Raw genomic sequence first — 18,124 nt, 5'->3', positions numbered from 1 at the left:
AGATTGCCAGTGAGAGAGTGGATGACAAGTTCTGCATGAGAAAAATGCTCAAGGGTAACAAGTTGAAGGAGAGCTTTCTTGGAACGGTAACCATATCGTTGGATGGCATTAGTAAAGCTGGCACTTGAAGGGGGCACCCAGATTTGAAGCTATGCCCCCTTGGCTTATGATTGGGCTCACTGGTTCTTAAAAAGTAATGTTCTGAGGAAACCAATTTCTCAAAAGTAAGGATGCTTGTTGAAATCCCTACCAATAAAGATTGCCAGTGAGAGAGTGGATGACTCTGCATGAGAAATAGGCTCAAGGGTAACAAGTTGAAGAAGAGCTTTCTTGGAAAGGTAACCATATCGTTGAATAGCATGAGTAAAGCTGGCACTTGAAGGGGGCACCCAGATTTGAAGCTATGCCCCCTTGGCTTATGATTGGGCTCACTGGTTCTTAAAAAGTAATGTTCTGAGGAAACCAATTTCTCAAAAGTAAGGATGCTTGTTGAAATCCCTACCAATGAAGATTGCCAGTGAGAGAGTGGATGACAAGTTCTGCATGAGAAAAATGCTCAAGGGTAACAAGTTGAAGGAGAGCTTTCTTGGAAAGGTAACCATATCGTTGGATGGCATTAGTAAAGCTGGCACTTGAAGGGGGCACCCGGATTTGAACCAGGGACCTCTCGATCTGCAGTCGAATGCTCTTCCACTGAGCTATACCCCCTTGGCTTATGATTGGGCTCACTGGTTCTTAAAAAGTAATGTTCTGAGGAAACCAATTTCTCAAAAGTAAGGATGCTTGTTGAAATCCCTACCAATAAAGATTGCCAGTGAGAGAGTGGATGACTCTGCATGAGAAATAGGCTCAAGGGTAACAAGTTGAAGGAGAGCTTTCTTGGAAAGGTAACCATATCGTTGGATGGCATTAGTAAAGCTGGCACTTGAAGGGGGCACCCAGATTTGAAGCTATGCCCCCTTGGCTTATGATTGGGCTCACTGGTTCTTAAAAAGTAATGTTCTGAGGAAACCAATTTCTCAAAAGTAAGGATGCTTGTTGAAATCCCTACCAATGAAGATTGCCAGTGAGAGAGTGGATGACAAGTTCTGCATGAGAAAAATGCTCAAGGGTAACAAGTTGAAGGAGAGCTTTCTTGGAAAGGTAACCATATCGTTGGATGGCATTAGTAAAGCTGGCACTTGAAGGGGGCACCCAGATTTGAAGCTATGCCCCTTGGCTTATGATTGGGCTCACTGGTTCTTAAAAAGTAATGTTCTGAGGAAACCAATTTCTCAAAAGTAAGGATGCTTGTTGAAATCCCTACCAATGAAGATTGCCAGTGAGAGAGTGGATGACAAGTTCTGCATGAGAAAAATGCTCAAGGGTAACAAGTTGAAGGAGAGCTTTCTTGGAAAGGTAACCATATCGTTGGATGGCATTAGTAAAGCTGGCACTTGAAGGGGGCACCCAGATTTGAAGCTATGCCCCTTGGCTTATGATTGGGCTCACTGGTTCTTAAAAAGTAATGTTCTGAGGAAACCAATTTCTCAAAAGTAAGGATGCTTGTTGAAATCCCTACCAATGAAGATTGCCAGTGAGAGAGTGGATGACAAGTTCTGCATGAGAAAAATGCTCAAGGGTAACAAGTTGAAGGAGAGCTTTCTTGGAACGGTAACCATATCGTTGGATGGCATTAGTAAAGCTGGCACTTGAAGGGGGCACCCAGATTTGAAGCTATGCCCCCTTGGCTTATGATTGGGCTCACTGGTTCTTAAAAAGTAATGTTCTGAGGAAACCAATTTCTCAAAAGTAAGGATGCTTGTTGAAATCCCTACCAATAAAGATTGCCAGTGAGAGAGTGGATGACTCTGCATGAGAAATAGGCTCAAGGGTAACAAGTTGAAGAAGAGCTTTCTTGGAAAGGTAACCATATCGTTGAATAGCATGAGTAAAGCTGGCACTTGAAGGGGGCACCCAGATTTGAAGCTATGCCCCCTTGGCTTATGATTGGGCTCACTGGTTCTTAAAAAGTAATGTTCTGAGGAAACCAATTTCTCAAAAGTAAGGATGCTTGTTGAAATCCCTACCAATGAAGATTGCCAGTGAGAGAGTGGATGACAAGTTCTGCATGAGCAAAATGCTCAAGGGTAACAAGTTGAAGGAGAGCTTTCTTGGAAAGGTAACCATATCGTTGGATGGCATTAGTAAAGCTGGCACTTGAAGGGGGCACCCGGATTTGAACCAGGGACCTCTCGATCTGCAGTCGAATGCTCTTCCACTGAGCTATACCCCCTTGGCTTATGATTGGGCTCACTGGTTCTTAAAAAGTAATGTTCTGAGGAAACCAATTTCTCAAAAGTAAGGATGCTTGTTGAAATCCCTACCAATAAAGATTGCCAGTGAGAGAGTGGATGACTCTGCATGAGAAATAGGCTCAAGGGTAACAAGTTGAAGGAGAGCTTTCTTGGAAAGGTAACCATATCGTTGGATGGCATTAGTAAAGCTGGCACTTGAAGGGGGCACCCAGATTTGAAGCTATGCCCCCTTGGCTTATGATTGGGCTCACTGGTTCTTAAAAAGTAATGTTCTGAGGAAACCAATTTCTCAAAAGTAAGGATGCTTGTTGAAATCCCTACCAATAAAGATTGCCAGTGAGAGAGTGGATGACTCTGCATGAGAAATAGGCTCAAGGGTAACAAGTTGAAGAAGAGCTTTCTTGGAAAGGTAACCATATCGTTGAATAGCATGAGTAAAGCTGGCACTTGAAGGGGGCACCCAGATTTGAAGCTATGCCCCTTGGCTTATGATTGGGCTCACTGGTTCTTAAAAAGTAATGTTCTGAGGAAACCAATTTCTCAAAAGTAAGGATGCTTGTTGAAATCCCTACCAATGAAGATTGCCAGTGAGAGAGTGGATGACAAGTTCTGCATGAGAAAAATGCTCAAGGGTAACAAGTTGAAGGAGAGCTTTCTTGGAAAGGTAACCATATCGTTGGATGGCATTAGTAAAGCTGGCACTTGAAGGGGGCACCCGGATTTGAACCAGGGACCTCTCGATCTGCAGTCGAATGCTCTTCCACTGAGCTATACCCCCTTGGCTTATGATTGGGCTCACTGGTTCTTAAAAAGTAATGTTCTGAGGAAACCAATTTCTCAAAAGTAAGGATGCTTGTTGAAATCCCTACCAATAAAGATTGCCAGTGAGAGAGTGGATGACTCTGCATGAGAAATAGGCTCAAGGGTAACAAGTTGAAGGAGAGCTTTCTTGGAAAGGTAACCATATCGTTGAATAGCATGAGTAAAGCTGGCACTTGAAGGGGGCACCCAGATTTGAAGCTATGCCCCTTGGCTTATGATTGGGCTCACTGGTTCTTAAAAAGTAATGTTCTGAGGAAACCAATTTCTCAAAAGTAAGGATGCTTGTTGAAATCCCTACCAATGAAGATTGCCAGTGAGAGAGTGGATGACAAGTTCTGCATGAGAAAAATGCTCAAGGGTAACAAGTTGAAGGAGAGCTTTCTTGGAAAGGTAACCATATCGTTGGATGGCATTAGTAAAGCTGGCACTTGAAGGGGGCACCCGGATTTGAACCAGGGACCTCTCGATCTGCAGTCGAATGCTCTTCCACTGAGCTATACCCCCTTGGCTTATGATTGGGCTCACTGGTTCTTAAAAAGTAATGTTCTGAGGAAACCAATTTCTCAAAAGTAAGGATGCTTGTTGAAATCCCTACCAATAAAGATTGCCAGTGAGAGAGTGGATGACTCTGCATGAGAAATAGGCTCAAGGGTAACAAGTTGAAGGAGAGCTTTCTTGGAAAGGTAACCATATCGTTAGATGGCATTAGTAAAGCTGGCACTTGAAGGGGGCACCCAGATTTGAAGCTATGCCCCCTTGGCTTATGATTGGGCTCACTGGTTCTTAAAAAGTAATGTTCTGAGGAAACCAATTTCTCAAAAGTAAGGATGCTTGTTGAAATCCCTACCAATAAAGATTGCCAGTGAGAGAGTGGATGACTCTGCATGAGAAATAGGCTCAAGGGTAACAAGTTGAAGGAGAGCTTTCTTGGAAAGGTAACCATATCGTTGGATGGCATTAGTAAAGCTGGCACTTGAAGGGGGCACCCGGATTTGAACCAGGGACCTCTCGATCTGCAGTCGAATGCTCTTCCACTGAGCTATACCCCCTTGGCTTATGATTGGGCTCACTGGTTCTTAAAAAGTAATGTTCTGAGGAAACCAATTTCTCAAAAGTAAGGATGCTTGTTGAAATCCCTACCAATAAAGATTGCCAGTGAGAGAGTGGATGACTCTGCATGAGAAATAGGCTCAAGGGTAACAAGTTGAAGAAGAGCTTTCTTGGAAAGGTAACCATATCGTTGAATAGCATGAGTAAAGCTGGCACTTGAAGGGGGCACCCAGATTTGAAGCTATGCCCCCTTGGCTTATGATTGGGCTCACTGGTTCTTAAAAAGTAATGTTCTGAGGAAACCAATTTCTCAAAAGTAAGGATGCTTGTTGAAATCCCTACCAATGAAGATTGCCAGTGAGAGTGTGGATGACAAGTTCTGCATGAGAAAAATGCTCAAGGGTAACAAGTTGAAGGAGAGCTTTCTTGGAAAGGTAACCATAACGTTGAATAGCATGAGTAAAGCTGGCACTTGAAGGGGGCACCCAGATTTGAAGCTATACCCCCTTGGCTTATGATTGGGCTCACTGGTTCTTAAAAAGTAATGTTCTGAGGAAACCAATTTCTCAAAAGTAAGGATGCTTGTTGAAATCCCTACCAATGAAGATTGCCAGTGAGAGAGTGGATGACAAGTTCTGCATGAGAAAAATGCTCAAGGGTAACAAGTTGAAGGAGAGCTTTCTTGGAAAGGTAACCATATCGTTGGATGGCATTAGTAAAGCTGGCACTTGAAGGGGGCACCCAGATTTGAACCAGGGACCTCTCGATCTGCAGTCGAATGCTCTTCCACTGAGCTATACCCCCTTGGCTTATGATTGGGCTCACTGGTTCTTAAAAAGTAATGTTCAGAGGAAACCAATTTCTCAAAAGTAAGGATGCTTGTTGAAATCCCTACCAATAAAGATTGCCAGTGAGAGAGTGGATGACTCTGCATGAGAAATAGGCTCAAGGGTAACAAGTTGAAGGAGAGCTTTCTTGGAAAGGTAACCATATCGTTGGATGGCATTAGTAAAGCTGGCACTTGAAGGGGGCACCCAGATTTGAAGCTATGCCCCCTTGGCTTATGATTGGGCTCACTGGTTCTTAAAAAGTAATGTTCTGAGGAAACCAATTTCTCAAAAGTAAGGATGCTTGTTGAAATCCCTACCAATAAAGATTGCCAGTGAGAGAGTGGATGACTCTGCATGAGAAATAGGCTCAAGGGTAACAAGTTGAAGAAGAGCTTTCTTGGAAAGGTAACCATATCGTTGAATAGCATGAGTAAAGCTGGCACTTGAAGGGGGCACCCAGATTTGAAGCTATGCCCCTTGGCTTATGATTGGGCTCACTGGTTCTTAAAAAGTAATGTTCTGAGGAAACCAATTTCTCAAAAGTAAGGATGCTTGTTGAAATCCCTACCAATGAAGATTTCCAGTGAGAGAGTGGATGACAAGTTCTGCATGAGAAAAATGCTCAAGGGTAACAAGTTGAAGGAGAGCTTTCTTGGAAAGGTAACCATATCGTTGGATGGCATTAGTAAAGCTGGCACTTGAAGGGGGCACCCGGATTTGAACCAGGGACCTCGCGATCTGCAGTCGAATGCTCTTCCACTGAGCTATACCCCCTTGGCTTATGATTGGGCTCACTGGTTCTTAAAAAGTAATGTTCTGAGGAAACCAATTTCTCAAAAGTAAGGATGCTTGTTGAAATCCCTACCAATAAAGATTGCCAGTGAGAGAGTGGATGACTCTGCATGAGAAATAGGCTCAAGGGTAACAAGTTGAAGAAGAGCTTTCTTGGAAAGGTAACCATATCGTTGAATAGCATGAGTAAAGCTGGCACTTGAAGGGGGCACCCAGATTTGAAGCTATGCCCCCTTGGCTTATGATTGGGCTCACTGGTTCTTAAAAAGTAATGTTCTGAGGAAACCAATTTCTCAAAAGTAAGGATGCTTGTTGAAATCCCTACCAATGAAGATTGCCAGTGAGAGAGTGGATGACAAGTTCTGCATGAGAAAAATGCTCAAGGGTAACAAGTTGAAGGAGAGCTTTCTTGGAAAGGTAACCATATCGTTGGATGGCATTAGTAAAGCTGGCACTTGAAGGGGGCACCCGGATTTGAACCAGGGACCTCTCGATCTGCAGTCGAATGCTCTTCCACTGAGCTATACCCCCTTGGCTTATGATTGGGCTCACTGGTTCTTAAAAAGTAATGTTCTGAGGAAACCAATTTCTCAAAATTAAGGATGCTTGTTGAAATCCCTACCAATAAAGATTGCCAGTGAGAGAGTGGATGACTCTGCATGAGAAATAGGCTCAAGGGTAACAAGTTGAAGAAGAGCTTTCTTGGAAAGGTAACCATATCGTTGAATAGCATGAGTAAAGCTGGCACTTGAAGGGGGCACCCAGATTTGAAGCTATGCCCCCTTGGCTTATGATTGGGCTCACTGGTTCTTAAAAAGTAATGTTCTGAGGAAACCAATTTCTCAAAAGTAAGGATGCTTGTTGAAATCCCTACCAATGAAGATTGCCAGTGAGAGAGTGGATGACAAGTTCTGCATGAGAAAAATGCTCAAGGGTAACAAGTTGAAGGAGAGCTTTCTTGGAAAGGTAACCATATCATTGGATGGCATTAGTAAAGCTGGCACTTGAAGGGGGCACCCGGATTTGAACCAGGGACCTCTCGATCTGCAGTCGAATGCTCTTCCACTGAGCTATACCCCCTTGGCTTATGATTGGGCTCACTGGTTCTTAAAAAGTAATGTTCTGAGGAAACCAATTTCTCAAAAGTAAGGATGCTTGTTGAAATCCCTACCAATAAAGATTGCCAGTGAGAGAGTGGATGACTCTGCATGAGAAATAGGCTCAAGGGTAACAAGTTGAAGAAGAGCTTTCTTGGAAAGGTAACCATATCGTTGAATAGCATGAGTAAAGCTGGCACTTGAAGGGGGCACCCAGATTTGAAGCTATGCCCCCTTGGCTTATGATTGGGCTCACTGGTTCTTAAAAAGTAATGTTCTGAGGAAACCAATTTCTCAAAAGTAAGGATGCTTGTTGAAATCCCTACCAATGAAGATTGCCAGTGAGAGAGTGGATGACAAGTTCTGCATGAGAAAAATGCTCAAGGGTAACAAGTTGAAGGAGAGCTTTCTTGGAAAGGTAACCATATCGTTGGATGGCATTAGTAAAGCTGGCACTTGAAGGGGGCACCCAGATTTGAAGCTATGCCCCTTGGCTTATGATTGGGCTCACTGGTTCTTAAAAAGTAATGTTCTGAGGAAACCAATTTCTCAAAAGTAAGGATGCTTGTTGAAATCCCTACCAATGAAGATTGCCAGTGAGAGAGTGGATGACAAGTTCTGCATGAGAAAAATGCTCAAGGGTAACAAGTTGAAGGAGAGCTTTCTTGGAACGGTAACCATATCGTTGGATGGCATTAGTAAAGCTGGCACTTGAAGGGGGCACCCAGATTTGAAGCTATGCCCCCTTGGCTTATGATTGGGCTCACTGGTTCTTAAAAAGTAATGTTCTGAGGAAACCAATTTCTCAAAAGTAAGGATGCTTGTTGAAATCCCTACCAATAAAGATTGCCAGTGAGAGAGTGGATGACTCTGCATGAGAAATAGGCTCAAGGGTAACAAGTTGAAGGAGAGCTTTCTTGGAAAGGTAACCATATCGTTGGATGGCATTAGTAAAGCTGGCACTTGAAGGGGGCACCCAGATTTGAAGCTATGCCCCCTTGGCTTATGATTGGGCTCACTGGTTCTTAAAAAGTAATGTTCTGAGGAAACCAATTTCTCAAAAGTAAGGATGCTTGTTGAAATCCCTACCAATAAAGATTGCCAGTGAGAGAGTGGATGACTCTGCATGAGAAATAGGCTCAAGGGTAACAAGTTGAAGAAGAGCTTTCTTGGAAAGGTAACCATATCGTTGAATAGCATGAGTAAAGCTGGCACTTGAAGGGGGCACCCGGATTTGAACCAGGGACCTCTCGATCTGCAGTTGAATGCTCTTCCACTGAGCTATACCCCCTTGGCTTATGATTGGGCTCACTGGTTCTTAAAAAGTAATGTTCTGAGGAAACCAATTTCTCAAAAGTAAGGATGCTTGTTGAAATCCCTACCAATAAAGATTGCCAGTGAGAGAGTGGATGACTCTGCATGAGAAATAGGCTCAAGGGTAACAAGTTGAAGAAGAGCTTTCTTGGAAAGGTAACCATATCGTTGAATAGCATGAGTAAAGCTGGCACTTGAAGGGGGCACCCAGATTTGAAGCTATGCCCCTTGGCTTATGATTGGGCTCACTGGTTCTTAAAAAGTAATGTTCTGAGGAAACCAATTTCTCAAAAGTAAGGATGCTTGTTGAAATCCCTACCAATGAAGATTGCCAGTGAGAGAGTGGATGACAAGTTCTGCATGAGAAAAATGCTCAAGGGTAACAAGTTGAAGGAGAGCTTTCTTGGAAAGGTAACCATATCGTTGGATGGCATGAGTAAAGCTGGCACTTGAAGGGGGCACCCAGATTTGAAGCTATGCCCCTTGGCTTATGATTGGGCTCACTGGTTCTTAAAAAGTAATGTTCTGAGGAAACCAATTTCTCAAAAGTAAGGATGCTTGTTGAAATCCCTACCAATGAAGATTGCCAGTGAGAGAGTGGATGACAAGTTCTGCATGAGAAAAATGCTCAAGGGTAACAAGTTGAAGGAGAGCTTTCTTGGAACGGTAACCATATCGTTGGATGGCATTAGTAAAGCTGGCACTTGAAGGGGGCACCCAGATTTGAAGCTATGCCCCCTTGGCTTATGATTGGGCTCACTGGTTCTTAAAAAGTAATGTTCTGAGGAAACCAATTTCTCAAAAGTAAGGATGCTTGTTGAAATCCCTACCAATAAAGATTGCCAGTGAGAGAGTGGATGACTCTGCATGAGAAATAGGCTCAAGGGTAACAAGTTGAAGGAGAGCTTTCTTGGAAAGGTAACCATATCGTTGAATAGCATGAGTAAAGCTGGCACTTGAAGGGGGCACCCAGATTTGAAGCTATGCCCCTTGGCTTATGATTGGGCTCACTGGTTCTTAAAAAGTAATGTTCTGAGGAAACCAATTTCTCAAAAGTAAGGATGCTTGTTGAAATCCCTACCAATGAAGATTGCCAGTGAGAGAGTGGATGACAAGTTCTGCATGAGAAAAATGCTCAAGGGTAACAAGTTGAAGGAGAGCTTTCTTGGAAAGGTAACCATATCGTTGGATGGCATTAGTAAAGCTGGCACTTGAAGGGGGCACCCGGATTTGAACCAGGGACCTCTCGATCTGCAGTCGAATGCTCTTCCACTGAGCTATACCCCCTTGACTTATGATTGGGCTCACTGGTTCTTAAAAAGTAATGTTCTGAGGAAACCAATTTCTCAAAAGTAAGGATGCTTGTTGAAATCCCTACCAATAAAGATTGCCAGTGAGAGAGTGGATGACTCTGCATGAGAAATAGGCTCAAGGGTAACAAGTTGAAGGAGAGCTTTCTTGGAAAGGTAACCATATCGTTGAATAGCATGAGTAAAGCTGGCACTTGAAGGGGGCACCCAGATTTGAAGCTATGCCCCTTGGCTTATGATTGGGCTCACTGGTTCTTAAAAAGTAATGTTCTGAGGAAACCAATTTCTCAAAAGTAAGGATGCTTGTTGAAATCCCTACCAATGAAGATTGCCAGTGAGAGAGTGGATGACAAGTTCTGCATGAGAAAAATGCTCAAGGGTAACAAGTTGAAGGAGAGCTTTCTTGGAAAGGTAACCATATCGTTGAATAGCATGAGTAAAGCTGGCACTTGAAGGGGGCACCCAGATTTGAAGCTATGCCCCTTGGCTTATGATTGGGCTCACTGGTTCTTAAAAAGTAATGTTCTGAGGAAACCAATTTCTCAAAAGTAAGGATGCTTGTTGAAATCCCTACCAATAAAGATTGCCAGTGAGAGAGTGGATGACTCTGCATGAGAAATAGGCTCAAGGGTAACAAGTTGAAGGAGAGCTTTCTTGGAAAGGTAACCATATCGTTGGATGGCATTAGTAAAGCTGGCACTTGAAGGGGGCACCCAGATTTGAAGCTATGCCCCCTTGGCTTATGATTGGGCTCACTGGTTCTTAAAAAGTAATGTTCTGAGGAAACCAATTTCTCAAAAGTAAGGATGCTTGTTGAAATCCCTACCAATAAAGATTGCCAGTGAGAGAGTGGATGACTCTGCATGAGAAATAGGCTCAAGGGTAACAAGTTGAAGGAGAGCTTTCTTGGAAAGGTAACCATATCGTTGGATGGCATAAGTAAAGCTGGCACTTGAAGGGGGCACCCAGATTTGAAGCTATGCCCCCTTGGCTTATGATTGGGCTCACTGGTTCTTAAAAAGTAATGTTCTGAGGAAACCAATTTCTCAAAAGTAAGGATGCTTGTTGAAATCCCTACCAATAAAGATTGCCAGTGAGAGAGTGGATGACTCTGCATGAGAAATAGGCTCAAGGGTAACAAGTTGAAGAAGAGCTTTCTTGGAAAGGTAACCATATCGTTGAATAGCATGAGTAAAGCTGGCACTTGAAGGGGGCACCCAGATTTGAAGCTATGCCCCTTGGCTTATGATTGGGCTCACTGGTTCTTAAAAAGTAATGTTCTGAGGAAACCAATTTCTCAAAAGTAAGGATGCTTGTTGAAATCCCTACCAATGAAGATTGCCAGTGAGAGAGTGGATGACAAGTTCTGCATGAGAAAAATGCTCAAGGGTAACAAGTTGAAGGAGAGCTTTCTTGGAAAGGTAACCATATCGTTGGATGGCATTAGTAAAGCTGGCACTTGAAGGGGGCACCCGGATTTGAACCAGGGACCTCTCGATCTGCAGTCGAATGCTCTTCCACTGAGCTATACCCCCTTGGCTTATGATTGGGCTCACTGGTTCTTAAAAAGTAATGTTCTGAGGAAACCAATTTCTCAAAAGTAAGGATGCTTGTTGAAATCCCTACCAATAAAGATTGCCAGTGAGAGAGTGGATGACTCTGCATGAGAAATAGGCTCAAGGGTAACAAGTTGAAGAAGAGCTTTCTTGGAAAGGTAACCATATCGTTGAATAGCATGAGTAAAGCTGGCACTTGAAGGGGGCACCCAGATTTGAAGCTATGCCCCTTGGCTTATGATTGGGCTCACTGGTTCTTAAAAAGTAATGTTCTGAGGAAACCAATTTCTCAAAAGTAAGGATGCTTGTTGAAATCCCTACCAATGAAGATTGCCAGTGAGAGAGTGGATGACAAGTTCTGCATGAGAAAAATGCTCAAGGGTAACAAGTTGAAGGAGAGCTTTCTTGGAAAGGTAACCATATCGTTGGATGGCATGAGTAAAGCTGGCACTTGAAGGGGGCACCCAGATTTGAAGCTATGCCCCTTGGCTTATGATTGGGCTCACTGGTTCTTAAAAAGTAATGTTCTGAGGAAACCAATTTCTCAAAAGTAAGGATGCTTGTTGAAATCCCTACCAATGAAGATTGCCAGTGAGAGAGTGGATGACAAGTTCTGCATGAGAAAAATGCTCAAGGGTAACAAGTTGAAGGAGAGCTTTCTTGGAACGGTAACCATATCGTTGGATGGCATTAGTAAAGCTGGCACTTGAAGGGGGCACCCAGATTTGAAGCTATGCCCCCTTGGCTTATGATTGGGCTCACTGGTTCTTAAAAAGTAATGTTCTGAGGAAACCAATTTCTCAAAAGTAAGGATGCTTGTTGAAATCCCTACCAATAAAGATTGCCAGTGAGAGAGTGGATGACTCTGCATGAGAAATAGGCTCAAGGGTAACAAGTTGAAGGAGAGCTTTCTTGGAAAGGTAACCATATCGTTGAATAGCATGAGTAAAGCTGGCACTTGAAGGGGGCACCCAGATTTGAAGCTATGCCCCTTGGCTTATGATTGGGCTCACTGGTTCTTAAAAAGTAATGTTCTGAGGAAACCAATTTCTCAAAAGTAAGGATGCTTGTTGAAATCCCTACCAATGAAGATTGCCAGTGAGAGAGTGGATGACAAGTTCTGCATGAGAAAAATGCTCAAGGGTAACAAGTTGAAGGAGAGCTTTCTTGGAAAGGTAACCATATCGTTGGATGGCATTAGTAAAGCTGGCACTTGAAGGGGGCACCCGGATTTGAACCAGGGACCTCTCGATCTGCAGTCGAATGCTCTTCCACTGAGCTATACCCCCTTGACTTATGATTGGGCTCACTGGTTCTTAAAAAGTAATGTTCTGAGGAAACCAATTTCTCAAAAGTAAGGATGCTTGTTGAAATCCCTACCAATAAAGATTGCCAGTGAGAGAGTGGATGACTCTGCATGAGAAATAGGCTCAAGGGTAACAAGTTGAAGGAGAGCTTTCTTGGAAAGGTAACCATATCGTTGAATAGCATGAGTAAAGCTGGCACTTGAAGGGGGCACCCAGATTTGAAGCTATGCCCCTTGGCTTATGATTGGGCTCACTGGTTCTTAAAAAGTAATGTTCTGAGGAAACCAATTTCTCAAAAGTAAGGATGCTTGTTGAAATCCCTACCAATGAAGATTGCCAGTGAGAGAGTGGATGACAAGTTCTGCATGAGAAAAATGCTCAAGGGTAACAAGTTGAAGGAGAGCTTTCTTGGAAAGGTAACCATATCGTTGGATGGCATTAGTAAAGCTGGCACTTGAAGGGGGCACCCGGATTTGAACCAGGGACCTCTCGATCTGCAGTCGAATGCTCTTCCACTGAGCTATACCCCCTTGGCTTATGATTGGGCTCACTGGTTCTTAAAAAGTAATGTTCTGAGGAAACCAATTTCTCAAAAGTAAGGATGCTTGTTGAAATCCCTACCAATAAAGATTGCCAGTGAGAGAGTGGATGACTCTGCATGAGAAATAGGCTCAAGGGTAACAAGTTGAAGGAGAGCTTTCTTGGAAAGGTAACCATATCGTTGGATGGCATTAGTAAAGCTGGCACTTGAAGGGGGCACCCAGATTTGAAGCTATGCCCCCTTGGCTTATGATTGGGCTCACTGGTTCTTAAAAAGTAATGTTCTGAGGAAACCAATTTCTCAAAAGTAAGGATGCTTGTTGAAATCCCTACCAATAAAGATTGCCAGTGAGAGAGTGGATGACTCTGCATGAGAAATAGGCTCAAGGGTAACAAGTTGAAGGAGAGCTTTCTTGGAAAGGTAACCATATCGTTGGATGGCATAAGTAAAGCTGGCACTTGAAGGGGGCACCCAGATTTGAAGCTATGCCCCCTTGGCTTATGATTGGGCTCACTGGTTCTTAAAAAGTAATGTTCTGAGGAAACCAATTTCTCAAAAGTAAGGATGCTTGTTGAAATCCCTACCAATAAAGATTGCCAGTGAGAGAGTGGATGACTCTGCATGAGAAATAGGCTCAAGGGTAACAAGTTGAAGAAGAGCTTTCTTGGAAAGGTAACCATATCGTTGAATAGCATGAGTAAAGCTGGCACTTGAAGGGGGCACCCAGATTTGAAGCTATGCCCCTTGGCTTATGATTGGGCTCACTGGTTCTTAAAAAGTAATGTTCTGAGGAAACCAATTTCTCAAAAGTAAGGATGCTTGTTGAAATCCCTACCAATGAAGATTGCCAGTGAGAGAGTGGATGACAAGTTCTGCATGAGAAAAATGCTCAAGGGTAACAAGTTGAAGGAGAGCTTTCTTGGAAAGGTAACCATATCGTTGGATGGCATTAGTAAAGCTGGCACTTGAAGGGGGCACCTGGATTTGAACCAGGGACCTCTCGATCTGCAGTCGAATGCTCTTCCACTGAGCTATACCCCCTTCGCTTATGATTGGGCTCACTGGTTCTTAAAAAGTAATGTTCTGAGGAAACCAATTTCTCAAAAGTAAGGATGCTTGTTGAAATCCCTACCAATAAAGATTGCCAGTGAGAGAGTGGATGACTCTGCATGAGAAATAGGCTCAAGGGTAACAAGTTGAAGAAGAGCTTTCTTGGAAAGGTAACCATATCGTTGAATAGCATGAGTAAAGCTGGCACTTGAAGGGGGCACCCAGATTTGAAGCTATGCCCCTTGGCTTATGATTGGGCTCACTGGTTCTTAAAAAGTAATGTTCTGAGGAAACCAATTTCTCAAAAGTAAGGATGCTTGTTGAAATCCCTACCAATGAAGATTGCCAGTGAGAGAGTGGATGACAAGTTCTGCATGAGAAAAATGCTCAAGGGTAACAAGTTGAAGGAGAGCTTTCTTGGAAAGGTAACCATATCGTTGGATGGCATTAGTAAAGCTGGCACTTGAAGGAAGCACCCGGATTTGAACCAGGGACCTCTCGATCTGCAGTCGAATGCTCTTCCACTGAGCTATACCCCCTTGGCTTATGATTGGGCTCACTGGTTCTTAAAAAGTAATGTTCTGAGGAAACCAATTTCTCAAAAGTAAGGATGCTTGTTGAAATCCCTACCAATAAAGATTGCCAGTGAGAGAGTGGATGACTCTGCATGAGAAATAGGCTCAAGGGTAACAAGTTGAAGAAGAGCTTTCTTGGAAAGGTAACCATATCGTTGAATAGCATGAGTAAAGCTGGCACTTGAAGGGGGCACCCAGATTTGAAGCTATGCCCCTTGGCTTATGATTGGGCTCACTGGTTCTTAAAAAGTAATGTTCTGAGGAAACCAATTTCTCAAAAGTAAGGATGCTTGTTGAAATCCCTACCAATGAAGATTGCCAGTGAGAGAGTGGATGACAAGTTCTGCATGAGAAAAATTCTCAAGGGTAACAAGTTGAAGGAGAGCTTTCTTGGAAAGGTAACCATATCGTTGGATGGCATGAGTAAAGCTGGCACTTGAAGGGGGCACCCAGATTTGAAGCTATGCCCCTTGGCTTATGATTGGGCTCACTGGTTCTTAAAAAGTAATGTTCTGAGGAAACCAATTTCTCAAAAGTAAGGATGCTTGTTGAAATCCCTACCAATGAAGATTGCCAGTGAGAGAGTGGATGACAAGTTCTGCATGAGAAAAATGCTCAAGGGTAACAAGTTGAAGGAGAGCTTTCTTGGAACGGTAACCATATCGTTGGATGGCATTAGTAAAGCTGGCACTTGAAGGGGGCACCCAGATTTGAAGCTATGCCCCCTTGGCTTATGATTGGGCTCACTGGTTCTTAAAAAGTAATGTTCTGAGGAAACCAATTTCTCAAAAGTAAGGATGCTTGTTGAAATCCCTACCAATAAAGATTGCCAGTGAGAGAGTGGATGACTCTGCATGAGAAATAGGCTCAAGGGTAACAAGTTGAAGAAGAGCTTTCTTGGAAAGGTAACCATATCGTTGAATAGCATGAGTAAAGCTGGCACTTGAAGGGGGCACCCAGATTTGAAGCTATGCCCCTTGGCTTATGATTGGGCTCACTGGTTCTTAAAAAGTAATGTTCTGAGGAAACCAATTTCTCAAAAGTAAGGATGCTTGTTGAAATCCCTACCAATGAAGATTGCCAGTGAGAGAGTGGATGACAAGTTCTGCATGAGAAAAATGCTCAAGGGTAACAAGTTGAAGGAGAGCTTTCTTGGAAAGGTAACCATATCGTTGGATGGCATTAGTAAAGCTGGCACTTGAAGGGGGCACCTGGATTTGAACCAGGGACCTCTCGATCTGCAGTCGAATGCTCTTCCACTGAGCTATACCCCCTTCGCTTATGATTGGGCTCACTGGTTCTTAAAAAGTAATGTTCTGAGGAAACCAATTTCTCAAAAGTAAGGATGCTTGTTGAAATCCCTACCAATAAAGATTGCCAGTGAGAGAGTGGATGACTCTGCATGAGAAATAGGCTCAAGGGTAACAAGTTGAAGAAGAGCTTTCTTGGAAAGGTAACCATATCGTTGAATAGCATGAGTAAAGCTGGCACTTGAAGGGGGCACCCAGATTTGAAGCTATGCCCCTTGGCTTATGATTGGGCTCACTGGTTCTTAAAAAGTAATGTTCTGAGGAAACCAATTTCTCAAAAGTAAGGATGCTTGTTGAAATCCCTACCAATGAAGATTGCCAGTGAGAGAGTGGATGACAAGTTCTGCATGAGAAAAATGCTCAAGGGTAACAAGTTGAAGGAGAGCTTTCTTGGAAAGGTAACCATATCGTTGGATGGCATTAGTAAAGCTGGCACTTGAAGGAAGCACCCGGATTTGAACCAGGGACCTCTCGATCTGCAGTCGAATGCTCTTCCACTGAGCTATACCCCCTTGGCTTATGATTGGGCTCACTGGTTCTTAAAAAGTAATGTTCTGAGGAAACCAATTTCTCAAAAGTAAGGATGCTTGTTGAAATCCCTACCAATAAAGATTGCCAGTGAGAGAGTGGATGACTCTGCATGAGAAATAGGCTCAAGGGTAACAAGTTGAAGAAGAGCTTTCTTGGAAAGGTAACCATATCGTTGAATAGCATGAGTAAAGCTGGCACTTGAAGGGGGCACCCAGATTTGAAGCTATGCCCCTTGGCTTATGATTGGGCTCACTGGTTCTTAAAAAGTAATGTTCTGAGGAAACCAATTTCTCAAAAGTAAGGATGCTTGTTGAAATCCCTACCAATGAAGATTGCCAGTGAGAGAGTGGATGACAAGTTCTGCATGAGAAAAATGCTCAAGGGTAACAAGTTGAAGGAGAGCTTTCTTGGAAAGGTAACCATATCGTTGGATGGCATGAGTAAAGCTGGCACTTGAAGGGGGCACCCAGATTTGAAGCTATGCCCCTTGGCTTATGATTGGGCTCACTGGTTCTTAAAAAGTAATGTTCTGAGGAAACCAATTTCTCAAAAGTAAGGATGCTTGTTGAAATCCCTACCAATGAAGATTGCCAGTGAGAGAGTGGATGACAAGTTCTGCATGAGAAAAATGCTCAAGGGTAACAAGTTGAAGGAGAGCTTTCTTGGAACGGTAACCATATCGTTGGATGGCATTAGTAAAGCTGGCACTTGAAGGGGGCACCCAGATTTGAAGCTATGCCCCCTTGGCTTATGATTGGGCTCACTGGTTCTTAAAAAGTAATGTTCTGAGGAAACCAATTTCTCAAAAGTAAGGATGCTTGTTGAAATCCCTACCAATAAAGATTGCCAGTGAGAGAGTGGATGACTCTGCATGAGAAATAGGCTCAAGGGTAACAAGTTGAAGGAGAGCTTTCTTGGAAAGGTAACCGTATCGTTGGATGGCATTAGTAAAGCTGGCACTTGAAGGGGGCACCCAGATTTGAAGCTATGCCCCCTTGGCTTATGATTGGGCTCACTGGTTCTTAAAAAGTAATGTTCTGAGGAAACCAATTTCTCAAAAGTAAGGATGCTTGTTGAAATCCCTACCAATAAAGATTGCCAGTGAGAGAGTGGATGACTCTGCATGAGAAATAGGCTCAAGGGTAACAAGTTGAAGAAGAGCTTTCTTGGAAAGGTAACCATATCGTTGAATAGCATGAGTAAAGCTGGCACTTGAAGGGGGCACCCAGATTTGAAGCTATGCCCCTTGGCTTATGATTGGGCTCACTGGTTCTTAAAAAGTAATGTTCTGAGGAAACCAATTTCTCAAAAGTAAGGATGCTTGTTGAAATCCCTACCAATGAAGATTGCCAGTGAGAGAGTGGATGACAAGTTCTGCATGAGAAAAATGCTCAAGGGTAACAAGTTGAAGGAGAGCTTTCTTGGAAAGGTAACCATATCGTTGGATGGCATTAGTAAAGCTGGCACTTGAAGGAAGCACCCGGATTTGAACCAGGGACCTCTCGATCTGCAGTCGAATGCTCTTCCACTGAGCTATACCCCCTTGGCTTATGATTGGGCTCACTGGTTCTTAAAAAGTAATGTTCTGAGGAAACCAATTTCTCAAAAGTAAGGATGCTTGTTGAAATCCCTACCAATAATGATTGCCAGTGAGAGAGTGGATGACTCTGCATGAGAAATAGGCTCAAGGGTAACAAGTTGAAGTAGAGCTTTCTTGGAAAGGTAACCATATCGTTGAATAG

At 43.3% G+C, this 18,124-nt stretch overlaps 2 non-coding genes across 2 annotated transcripts; both read right to left on the bottom strand.

Annotated features, from left to right (window-relative positions):
- Positions 1-13,885: 13,885 nt before the first annotated feature.
- TRNAC-GCA (transfer RNA cysteine (anticodon GCA)) lies at positions 13,886-13,957 on the bottom strand. The gene has a single exon. It is a non-coding gene; the product is annotated as a tRNA-Cys (tRNA).
- Positions 13,958-15,743: 1,786 nt separating this feature from the next.
- On the bottom strand, positions 15,744-15,815 carry TRNAC-GCA (transfer RNA cysteine (anticodon GCA)). Its single transcript has one exon. It is a non-coding gene; the product is annotated as a tRNA-Cys (tRNA).
- Positions 15,816-18,124: the final 2,309 nt, after the last annotated feature.

The sequence above is a fragment of the Eleutherodactylus coqui genome, chromosome 13 (genome assembly GCF_035609145.1).
Source record: "Eleutherodactylus coqui strain aEleCoq1 chromosome 13, aEleCoq1.hap1, whole genome shotgun sequence".
NCBI lineage: Eukaryota > Metazoa > Chordata > Amphibia > Anura > Eleutherodactylidae > Eleutherodactylus > Eleutherodactylus coqui.
Note: the sequence above shows the minus strand (reverse complement) of the source record. Positions and strands in the feature narration are given on the sequence as shown.